General features: G+C 29.5%; 1 protein-coding gene across 1 annotated transcript in view; it reads right to left on the reverse strand.

Annotated features, from left to right (window-relative positions):
- The window catches only part of LOC107449790 (glutamate-gated chloride channel-like), a 429,932-nt gene that overhangs the window by 174,616 nt on the left and 244,087 nt on the right, over positions 1-11,229 (reverse strand). The window lies entirely within an intron of this gene.

Consider the following 11,229-nt stretch of genomic DNA (forward strand, 5'->3'; position numbering starts at 1 on the left):
TAGAAATAAATTTTACGGATAATGCATCTAGAGTGCCAGTACTTTATACCGTAATTTGATTAAGATTTTTCACAGTGCACTGATTTGAATTGAAAAAAAAACCCGCTGCTCTTTGAATTTAAATCTAAATACAAATATTCATTTTGTCTATATATTGTGATAGACAGAACTCTCCTGCTCTTGTAAAATAAATTATTTTAATGCTGCAATATGCATAACATATTTCCTAACATTTAAAAATTAAATTATAATCTTATCTCATCATTTTCTTCAACAATCATTAATATAATTGGTAATATTTTTATACCACAACCTTAAATTGAGTTCAGAATAAAATCTACTTTTAGAGATTCCCTTTACATCTGCCGAACACACTAGCATAGAATTTTTATGATGAAAAGTTTTGGTTAGTTGAAATAATTGATGATTAACACTGGGTGAAGAATCAAATTATGATAATAATAATGCTTTGCATATTCATGAATATGCTTTGCATATTTCAGCATGATGTTGATGAAACAGTTGTGAAGCCAATTTTTTTCGTAGAAAAGAAACCGTTGCTTTTAAAAAGACGATTAGCACAGATAAGTTTAAATTTTAATCTGAATCAGTAATTATAATTTCGATCTTAATTAATTATGCTAATCGTGATGAAATTATATTTTTTAATACTTTAAACGGGCAAATAATACATAGATTTAGTATCAATGCAGAATCTAGATACATGGACTCGAATATTTTCTTTCAAGGTGATATTAATCTTATAAGTAATGAGTTTAAGGACTAACATTCAATAACTATTGCAAATAAATTTTAATCATTAACTAAAGTTAAAAAAATCTATTACTGGGTTATTTGAGAAGAAATCCGCATATTTCAGTGAATAACTTTTCATCCAACGTTGAAATTTACCAGGCTGCTATCTTAGTAGGTGAATTACTTAAATAGTAAAAACTATTTAGTTTAGAAAAAGGATACAAGAAATACTTTAAGTAAATATTAATTAAAAACTAATTTTATGCACGTAAATTTAAAATTTGAAAAACGGAGGTAAAAAGGTAATTATGAAAAACAACAAAAGGGGTGTATGTAAAAAAGTAAAAGAAAAGCAGTAGTTGTATGTTATTAAGGAGCTTAAAAACTTTTGTTAATCTACGGCAGATAAAGAACATTTGACAGTTAGACATTTACTGAAATTAGTAAGAAAAGTTATCCTGATTTTATGTGATCGTTTTATAAAGTAGGAAATATTTTTAAATTTGCAATAGTAAGGATTATGATCTTAATGCCTAATACTAAAATAAACATTCTCATACTGCAAAAAGCATTTTGGTGAAATGATAGTTTCAAGAAAAAAAAAGTTTTTTTTTTGTGTGCCGAAAACGTTCTTTTGTTATTTTAACTTCAGGCTATCAAAAACTTCTTACTACTTAAATTTTAAAGAGAACTCTCTTTTTTATTTTCATTTTTTGGCATTTGCTTTTGTTAAATAAACTTTGAATCTATCTTTTTGCAGTTTCAGTTTGCGTAGCCGAAATAAATAGAAAAATTGAACAGTTTGAAATATATATTGTGTATTTAACATTATCCATTTTTGAGAGAATCATAAACGTCAGTTTTTCACTATACGTTTATGTTATTTACTGCAGATTTTATAAATTTCTTAAACACACAGAACACTGTTAAAATTTCCGAGCCAAGTTGCACCTGACTTCCGTATTCATTTGCTAGCTACATAAAATAAAGATCAATTTCATCATATTTTGGTATTTTCCCTTGCTCCAAATGGCAGTAGAAAATTGCCCCAAAAGTAGGCGTTTTGAAGAAACAAATTTTCCTTTATTTTCATTTACAAATTTCAAATTATTCATTTTCCCTTTTTTTATAAAAACAGAGAAAGGTTGCACTGTAGAATAGGGTGGAGAAAAAAAGTTTTCGATAATTGAAAAGCACTACCTCCAAAATATTGTATATTGGCCAGTTGCAGTGTTTACCAAACTTATGACTTCTGTGTACCCTTTCTAAATTTTTCGTAACGCTGTGTACCACTAATAAAAAAAATGAATGTATTTTTTACTATAAAAAAATTGCACGAAAGTTAAAAATCACAACTGGCTGTTGACTCCACTAATTATGAACTGTTAACTCTGCAAAAAATAGCCAATAGAAAAATACGCAACGGTAAATTTTCATGGCTAGCTTTGTTTTTAAATAAAATTTTTTAAATTTTCGTTTGTTGCAAGTCATTTCGTATAAGCACATGTACCCCAGCTAAACTGTTCTCGTACCCCTGGGGGTACGCGTACCACACTTTGGGAAACACTGGAGTATATCGCGCGTGGTATTTTCAGATTTTTTTATGCCTCATCTTCATTCCCAACAAAATCTTTAAAATTTTAAAATGTTTCAAAAAAACAGCAATTGCTTATACATTTTTCAAATTTTCGAAAAATGTCATATAAAAGCAAATTACCACTCAAAGGTTAACCATTGAATTAAATACTACTCGTGAGCTTTTTGAGAGTTTTTCAGCAATATTTTCAATACTTGTAACAGTTGTAAAAATAATAAAATAGTTCAAAAACTGCAATATTTTTAAAAGAATGACCAAATTTTGAAAATTTCAGAAGAAAATAAAACCCTTTGCAAACGCCATGTATTTACAAAAATATCGTTTTTGCCAAAATATCGCAAAAATATCGTGCACAATCGTTTTTGCCGATGAGCAGACCTAGTAAGTTCTCCAGAGATGGTATCCAGGACTCTTTCAGGACTACCCCTCAGATTCACCAAATTTTGAATGCCATAAAAATGACATATTAGCTTAGAAGTTAAAAAAAAAACAGTCATTTTAAGCTAATAGTATGTAACTCAACTTAAGCCTTTGCGTTAGATGGCCCATGAATTGCTTAAACTAATTCTTTTATCCACTGTAGAAGGAATCAAAAATTATTTTGTTGCTGATATGTACGGAACAAAATTGTGCATAATAATCAATCATTAAATAAAAATAAATAAGTTTGATTACATTCAAGCATATTACAATCTTACATAAACTCGGTATTAGGTTAATATTTGCTTTCTCTCTTTACATTTAACTGTTTAAAAAAATTTTCTGGTAACTGTTTCAATGTCCTGGCATTCATAAGCTAGGACAATGACAGGCAGGATAATGACAATTTACCATTATATAGCTTTACTTTATTTACTTTAATTTAACATTTTGGCCTAAGATGTTTATATTCCGCAGAAAACAACAGTATTTCTTGAAATAACTCAGGTAAATCTAAGTAGTTTATGTTATTAATGATTTCAAGAAGACAGGAAAATTACAACATGAAAACTTACTCATCTTGAAAAATTTTTTGAAATAGGTTTTGAACTAGAAAGTTGATACTTCATTCATGCAATAAGACATGTTCAGATAGGATAGTATTCAAATCAATCTATTAGCATAAGATATTGATTGCTCACGCTATCTATTTTGGTTATAAATCACTAAATAAAAGTAACCAGGAAAATGTTTTCTTGTGACAAAAAAATTATTGGCAGAAAAATTATTTTCAGCAAAGTTTTTGTAAATAATACCCTCTGCATATATTCTAGAATTGCTTACAAAGGTTGAGATAACAAAAATTAGATATTGAAAAATTTATGGGAAGTTTTGAAGCTAGTTATTATTGGAAATATTGTTTGTGACATACCAGGAAAATGACATTTTGAAATGAAATTAAAATTTTTAAATATACAAGACAGTCAATGCTAGTACATGGTCATTTTAAAATACTAACAGCAATAGTATTTATTAAAATTTTAAAAAAAATTTCTTTTAGTAGTATAGTATTAGATCTTGGAGCAAGAGACTGTAAATTGTCATATTTTGTGAGAATCACCCATATACGTGTAATTTAAAGATGAGCGAAGTAACTTGAATTTTTTAGCGGTAGTGTAAAAATGTTGGGAATTATGATCATTAAGAAGTATGCTACAATTTCCAATTAGGTCGCTATTTTTTAAAAGAGAGCTAAGAATTGTTTACTTCTTTTTATGATTTTAATAATGAATTATTGAATATTAAAGTTTACTCAAATTATAATGTTAAATGCAAACGCCTCAATTGATTAAATTTTGAGAATACTTTTTAATTCATACAAACGCTATCCCTTAAATTTCTCAGGGTAAGAAAAATGAACTTATGCCAGCGGCACAGTTCTGAATTTAAATCTTCTGCCCCAATGAGGTCGATGGGCCAAAAAATATGAATATGTGACTAAAAATGCTTTAGATTAAAAAAGTTTTAAAATATTGTAGTTTGATCGCATTTGAGACAAAAGACAAGTCCTCTTGCTATCAGGCTAACCGCGGGAGGTTTTCGTGTTTTTACTCTCCATGTGACGCAAATGTGGGTTAGTTCCCTCAAAAAGTCCTCTACGTAAGCGAACTTCTCCCAATACTTACCTGAGAGTTCCCTTGTCTTCTGTGTCGAACTTATTATTACTTGATATCCTCTGCCGGCTAAATGGATTAATGTAAACTCAGGTGTCATTGAGGCAACAGAATATATGAAGTTCTGATTATAAAGGACTGTACAGATATTTTCCCCCAAAATCTTTTGAATTAGATGTTCTCAAAACATCTAATAAGAGTGGAACTCTTTCAAATGTTAGAAGTAAAACGTTAATAAAATATATACTTAGAAAAATATCGAAATACATTTTTACTACGAGCAATTAAAGCATAAAATTAACTTATTTTGAGAATTTTAACTTTTTCCTCATAAAAGTTCTCTTTTTGTGTATAAACACGTTACTTATTACTTGATTTATTGTATTTCCTTTTTTTTAGTGAACAAATTTTTTTTTACCGAATCCAAAAGTATTTTAAAGGGAAAAAAGTTTCATGCATCAGTAGAGAAGAAACCTAATGTTCCCAACAATAAGAAAAATAAAAAGACAAGCAAAATCTAAAAATAAGGTTTTTGCACATAATTGTTGGTTCCCATGGGAATTTTAACTTATTTTTCCATAGCTGCCAACTCTTCCGGTTTTCCCAGAAGATTTTATTTTCATATTTATAGTGCTAGCGAAATTCATGTTATTTCACTAAACTTTTGAATTATAATAATAATTTTAAATCAGTTTGACCACCACTACATATAAATAATTACAAGAAATATATAAAAGTATATTACTCCTTATGATAGCGAATTTCAACCCGACTAAAATATAAATATATTTTTGAGGAAGATAGTTTTTCGGTAATTGTTTTACTACCACTTGGAAAATCCATTCTCGAAAAGAGTGAATATTGGCAGGTATGTTTTTCATTGAATTTCTTTCTAAAAAAAAAAATTTGCGCACATACGACATTTTTTGCTTCATTTTTGCGGCCTGGGTCAATCTGAGCTTTGCCATTCTGGCAATAAAAATTAAGTTATAATACTAAATATTTGAGCAAATATTTATATCTTAAAATATTTTAAATCAAATGTTTTAAAACACCCGATACTCTTTATTTACCAGAACATTAAAAAAAATACAGAAACTTAAATAAATATCGAAATACAATATTACTACTAACGATGAAAGCAAAAAACTAGTTTATTTCGAGAATTTCAACTTATTTTCAGTTCTCTTTCTAAAATTTGTGGAAACACGACACATTTTACTCCATTTCTCTTTTTCTCTTATATAGTATACTAACATTTTTCTTTACTCAATCCGAAAGCATTTCAAAGAGAAAGAAAAAGTTTCATGTATCACTAGAGAAGAAGCCAGTGTTCTTAACAATATGAAAAATAAGAAGAAACAAAGGCTAAAAGTAGGGTTCTGTACATAGTTGTTGGTTTCTCTAGGGATTTTAACTAATTTTTCATTGAATTTCTCATTTTAAAATTTGTGTACAGATGACATTTTTTACTTGTGCACATACGAAATTTTTTTTGCCTCATGGGCCAATCTGAACTTTGATGCCATTCTGGCAACAAAAAATAAGTTATAATACTAAATATTTGCACAAACATTTTTATCTTAAAATATTTTATATAAAATGCTTTAAAACATCCAATACTCTTTATTTACCAGAACATTAAAAAATACAGAAACTTCAAGAAATATCGAAATACATTATTACTACTAACGATGAAAACAAAAAACTAGTTTATTTCGAGAATTTCAACTTATTCTCAGTTCTCTTTCTAAAATTTGTGGAAACACGACACATTTTACTCCATTTCTCTTTTTTCTCTTATATAGTATACTAACATTTTTCTTCACTCAATTTCGAAAGCATTTCAAAGAGAAAAAAAGTTTCATGTATCACTAGAGAAGAAGCCAGTGTTCCCAACAATATGAAAAATAAGAAGAAACAAAGCCTAAAAGTAGGGTTCTGTACATAGTTGTTGGTTTCTATGGGAACGTCACGTCTCGACTCGCGAACAATACAAGAAGCAGCCGTCTTTGGAGTCGAAATAAACTATTTTTTCTACTGTATTTCTTTGTGTTTATATGCCTCTTTATAATTTTCATTTAGAATATTCGGGTATCGACAATGAGTTGATTCAAGAAACGAAGGAGAAATATTGTGAAGCCTTATTATATTACATAGTGAAGGATGACTGCATTATGTTGATTTTATGCCGCATTATAATATAGACATTAGGAAATGAATATTTTTGCAAGAGGGTAAATTAAGAAAGAAATGTATTTTAATGGTCAAATCATAATATTCAATTCTTTGAACGATAATAAAATTTAATTCCTGCACTTTAACTTATTTTTCATTGAATTTTTTTCTAAAAAAATGTGTGCTCATACGACATGTGTTACATAATTTTTGCCGCCTGGGTCAATCTGAACTTTGCTGCCATTCTGGCAATAAAAAATAAGCTATAATACTAAATATTTGTGCAAATATTTTTATCTTAAAATATTTATATCAAACGTTTTAAAACATCTAATACTCTTTATTTACCAGAACATAAAAAGAAATACAGAAACTTAAAGAAATATAGAAATACATTATTACTACTAACGATGAAAGCAAAAAACTAGTTTATTTCGAGAATTTCAACTTAATCTCAGTTCCCTTTCTAAAATTTGTGGAAACACGACACACATTTTACTTCATTTCTCTTTTTCTCTTATACAGGGTGTCTCAGTTAAGCGTTTCAGAACTTCTAAGAGGGGTAGGTGGCATCCTGACGACTCGAAATCATATAGCAATGCGGGGTCGGAAATGCTTTCCTGAAGCGGTGACGTACACAGACGCACCATAAAGAAAAGAAACCGTAAGTGAAAAATCGCTATAATAATACATTGAAATAAGCATTAGGTACATGGGTCAAAGTAAGTGTTCGAAGTTTCTGCCACCGGCTACAATTCACACCTCACATCTCCGGCTCATGGACATCCGAACATTCAGCAATACTCCAGGCATATCTCGCAGGCAGCTACTGCGATTCTTGCAACCAGCATTATCAACAGGGGTGTCATAAACCAGTGTTTTCATATGACTCCAGAAGTCAAAACATGATAGGTCGGGTGACCGAGGAGGCCATATAATTTTTTCAATGTATTATTATAGCGATTTTTCACTTACGGTCTCTTTTCTTTATGGTGCTTCTGTGTACGTCACCGCTTCAGGAAAGCATTTCCGACCCCACATTGCTATATGATTTCGAGTCGTCAGGATGCCCCCTACCCCTCTTAGAAGTTCTGAAACGCTTAACTGAGACACCCTGTATAGTATACTAACATTTTTCTTTACTCAATCCGAAAGCATTTCAAAAAGAAAGAAAAAGTTTCATGTATCACTAGAGAAGAAGCCAGTGTTCCCAACAATATGAAAAATAAGAAGAAACAAAGGCTAAAAGTAGGGTTCTGTACATAGTTGTTGGTTTCTATAGGGATTTTAACTAATTTTTCATTGAATTTCTCATTTTAAAATTTGTGTACAGATGACATTTTTTACTTGTGCACATACGAAATTTTTTTTGCCTCATGGGCCAATCTGAACTTTGATGCCATTCTGGCAACAAAAAATAAGTTATAATACTAAATATTTGCACAAACATTTTTATCTTAAAATATTTTATATAAAATGCTTTAAAACATCCAATACTCTTTATTTACCAGAACATTAAAAAATACAGAAACTTCAAAAAATATCGAAATACATTATTACTACTAACGATGAAAACAAAAAACTAGTTTATTTCGAGAATTTCAACTTATTCTCAGTTCTCTTTCTAAAATTTGTGGAAACACGACACATTTTACTCCATTTCTCTTTGTTCTCTTATATAGTATACTAACATTTTTCTTTACTCAATTTCGAAAGCATTTCAAAGAGAAAAAAGTTTCATGTATCACTAGAGAAGAAGCCAGTGTTCCCAACAATATGAAAAATAAGAAGAAACAAAGCCTAAAAGTAGGGTTCAGTACATAGTTGTTGGTTTCTATGGGAACGTCACGTCTCGACTCGCGAACAATACAAGAAGCAGCCGTCTTTGGAGTTGAAATAAACTATTTTTTCTACTGTATTTCTTTGTGTTTATATGCCTCTTTATATTTTTCATTTAGAATATTCGGGTATCGACAATGAGTTGATTCAAGAAAAGAAGGAGAAATATTGTGAAGCCTTATTATATTACAGACTGAAGGAAGACTGCATTATGTTGATTTTATGCCGCATTATAATATAGACATTAGGAAATGAATATTTTTGAAAGAGGGTAAATTAAGAAGAATATATAATTCGAAGGTAAAATCATGATATTTAATTTTTTTAAACTATAAGAAAATTTAATTCCTATACTGGTAAGGTATTTGTGAAAGGCAGCCAAAGTTTGATCTTTTTTCATAAAAATAGATAATGCCTCGAACTAAAGAGGAATGGAATTTTTTTTTAATGGTTCCAATGTCACTTATAATGAGGCAAGAATCATGCATTATTTTTATCACCCTTATTGTTCTCCTATTTACAATTAATTTTATTAGTGTGAATTATGTAATTACAATTAATATAAATAATTACTATATTTTAACAAAACTTCAAATATTTACGGATCATTAGCATAAATGTTACTAGTTTAATTTAGTGAGTAAATTAACAATTTTAAACCTATAAGTCTATAATTACCTGTAATTACAATTAATATAAATAATTACTATATTTTAGCAAAACTTGAAATATTTACCGATCATTAGGGGCTAAAGTATAGATGTTACTAGTTTAATTCAGTGAGTAAATTTACAATTTTAAACCTATAAGTCTATACCTGTAATTGCAATTAATATAAATAATTTCTATATTTTAACAAAACTTAAAATATTTACGGATCATTAGGGGTTAAAGTATAAATGTTATTAGTTTAATTTAGTGAGTAAATTTACAATTTTAAACCTATAAGTCTATATTTATGCACAAATTCTCTTCTATAAGGGTCAATCTATAAATAGGCGAATCAAATTTGAGCATTAAATTTTCGAAAAATAACAAGATGCAAAGATAACAAAACTTCAAACATTGCAAATGAGAATTCGGTTACTAATTTTTCAAATTTTCACCAAGAAACTTATTTTTACAATAGTCTGTCTGTAGAAGGTATTTACTAGTTGCGAGTTTCTTTTTTTTAATTTTTTATCTTGATTGGTAGGTTAATAGAAAATAGCTACAATATCTAAGTAATTACTGTAATTGGAAATTTGTAATAGGTAGTTTTTTTAATAGATAAACCCATGTTTCAGACAATTATTTTTGTTGAAGTTCGAAGAATATGTAGAGGGAGGAGAGAGAAAGAAAAATAACAATATAATGAAAAAATTAGTTGTTAAATTGGAAATCAAATTGTTATTGCGGCTGGAGCTCCACACATAAAGAAATTACTTTCCCTTGAAATGTACATACTTATGCCATATTTTGCAAAAATATATGTATTGTGAGAAATAAAACGTTGAAATTTTAGATATAGACCTTTAGAGTGTGGCAGCAAGATTTAAGCCAGGCCTATCATGGAACCAGGCCTATCATAGAAGGAATCTGTAAAACTAGATGATTTCCGTTCTCACGCCAGAGTTATTGAATAAAGTACCAAATAATTAATGCTGATTTAGTAGAAATCAGTAAAACTAGACTGACTTCTGTTTTCACGTCAAAGTTACTGAATAAAGTAACAAATAATTAACGCTGGTGTAGAAGGAATCCTCAAAACTGAACTGATTTCCATTCTCACGCCAAAGTTACTGAATAAAGAGATAATTAAGGCTGGTGTAGAAGGAATCTGTAAAACTCGATGATTTCCATTCTCACGCCAAAGTTACTGAATAAATTAACAATTAATTAATGGTGAGCAAAAATCAGTAAAACTAGACTGATTTCTGCTTTCTTGTCAAAGTTACTAAATAAAGTAGCAAATAATTAATGCTGGTGCTGATGGAAGCTGTAAAACTAGACTGATTTCCGTTTTTACGCTAGAGGTACTGAATAAAGCAACAAATGATAAACACTGAAGTAGATAAACTCTATTTCCATTTAAATTTAAATTTTTGTGTTCTTTCTTTTGTGAAAATTTATGAGATGCTGTTTGGTTTTTTCCTGCTATAATGTCTTTATCTGATTCATGTCAGGTAATCAGGTAACTAATTCATTTTGATTTACATTTTCTTCAATATATACAGGGTAATTTTAAGAAGATGGGCAAAATTTTAGGAAGTGATAGTACACACCCAAGCAAACAATTTTTATCAAGGAATGCATGGTCGAAAACAAAATGCAAAGGTGCTGGCGAATTTGGAAAGTTGTTTGACACATACGCGAAAGCTCCATTCCTGTTGCGAGTTACTGAGCTGCGTTACTTGTCGCCAAGCTTTCGGACGCTGCAGGAAAAGTTCGTGATATGCCTGGTGTGCTTCAGAATGTTCGCCTTTCTTTTCTTCGCCGTTGTTCTGCCTGCATGGCCGCTGCCGGCCACAGCTTTGAACACTTATTGTAATCACATGCCATTGAATTTGCTTTTATAACTTAATTTCATCGTTCTTACTGTGTTTTTGCCTCATATAAGAACATAAACTTTGACGCCCTCTAGCAGTTTTGCGTTTTGTTTTCAACCATGCATTCTTTGATAAAAATTGTTTGCTTGGGTGTGTACTATCACTTCCTAAAATTTTGCTCATCTTTTTAGAATCATCCTGTATATATATATATATATATATATATATATATATATCC

Source organism: Parasteatoda tepidariorum, chromosome 9, assembly GCF_043381705.1.
Source record: "Parasteatoda tepidariorum isolate YZ-2023 chromosome 9, CAS_Ptep_4.0, whole genome shotgun sequence".
Classification (NCBI taxonomy): domain Eukaryota; kingdom Metazoa; phylum Arthropoda; class Arachnida; order Araneae; family Theridiidae; genus Parasteatoda; species Parasteatoda tepidariorum.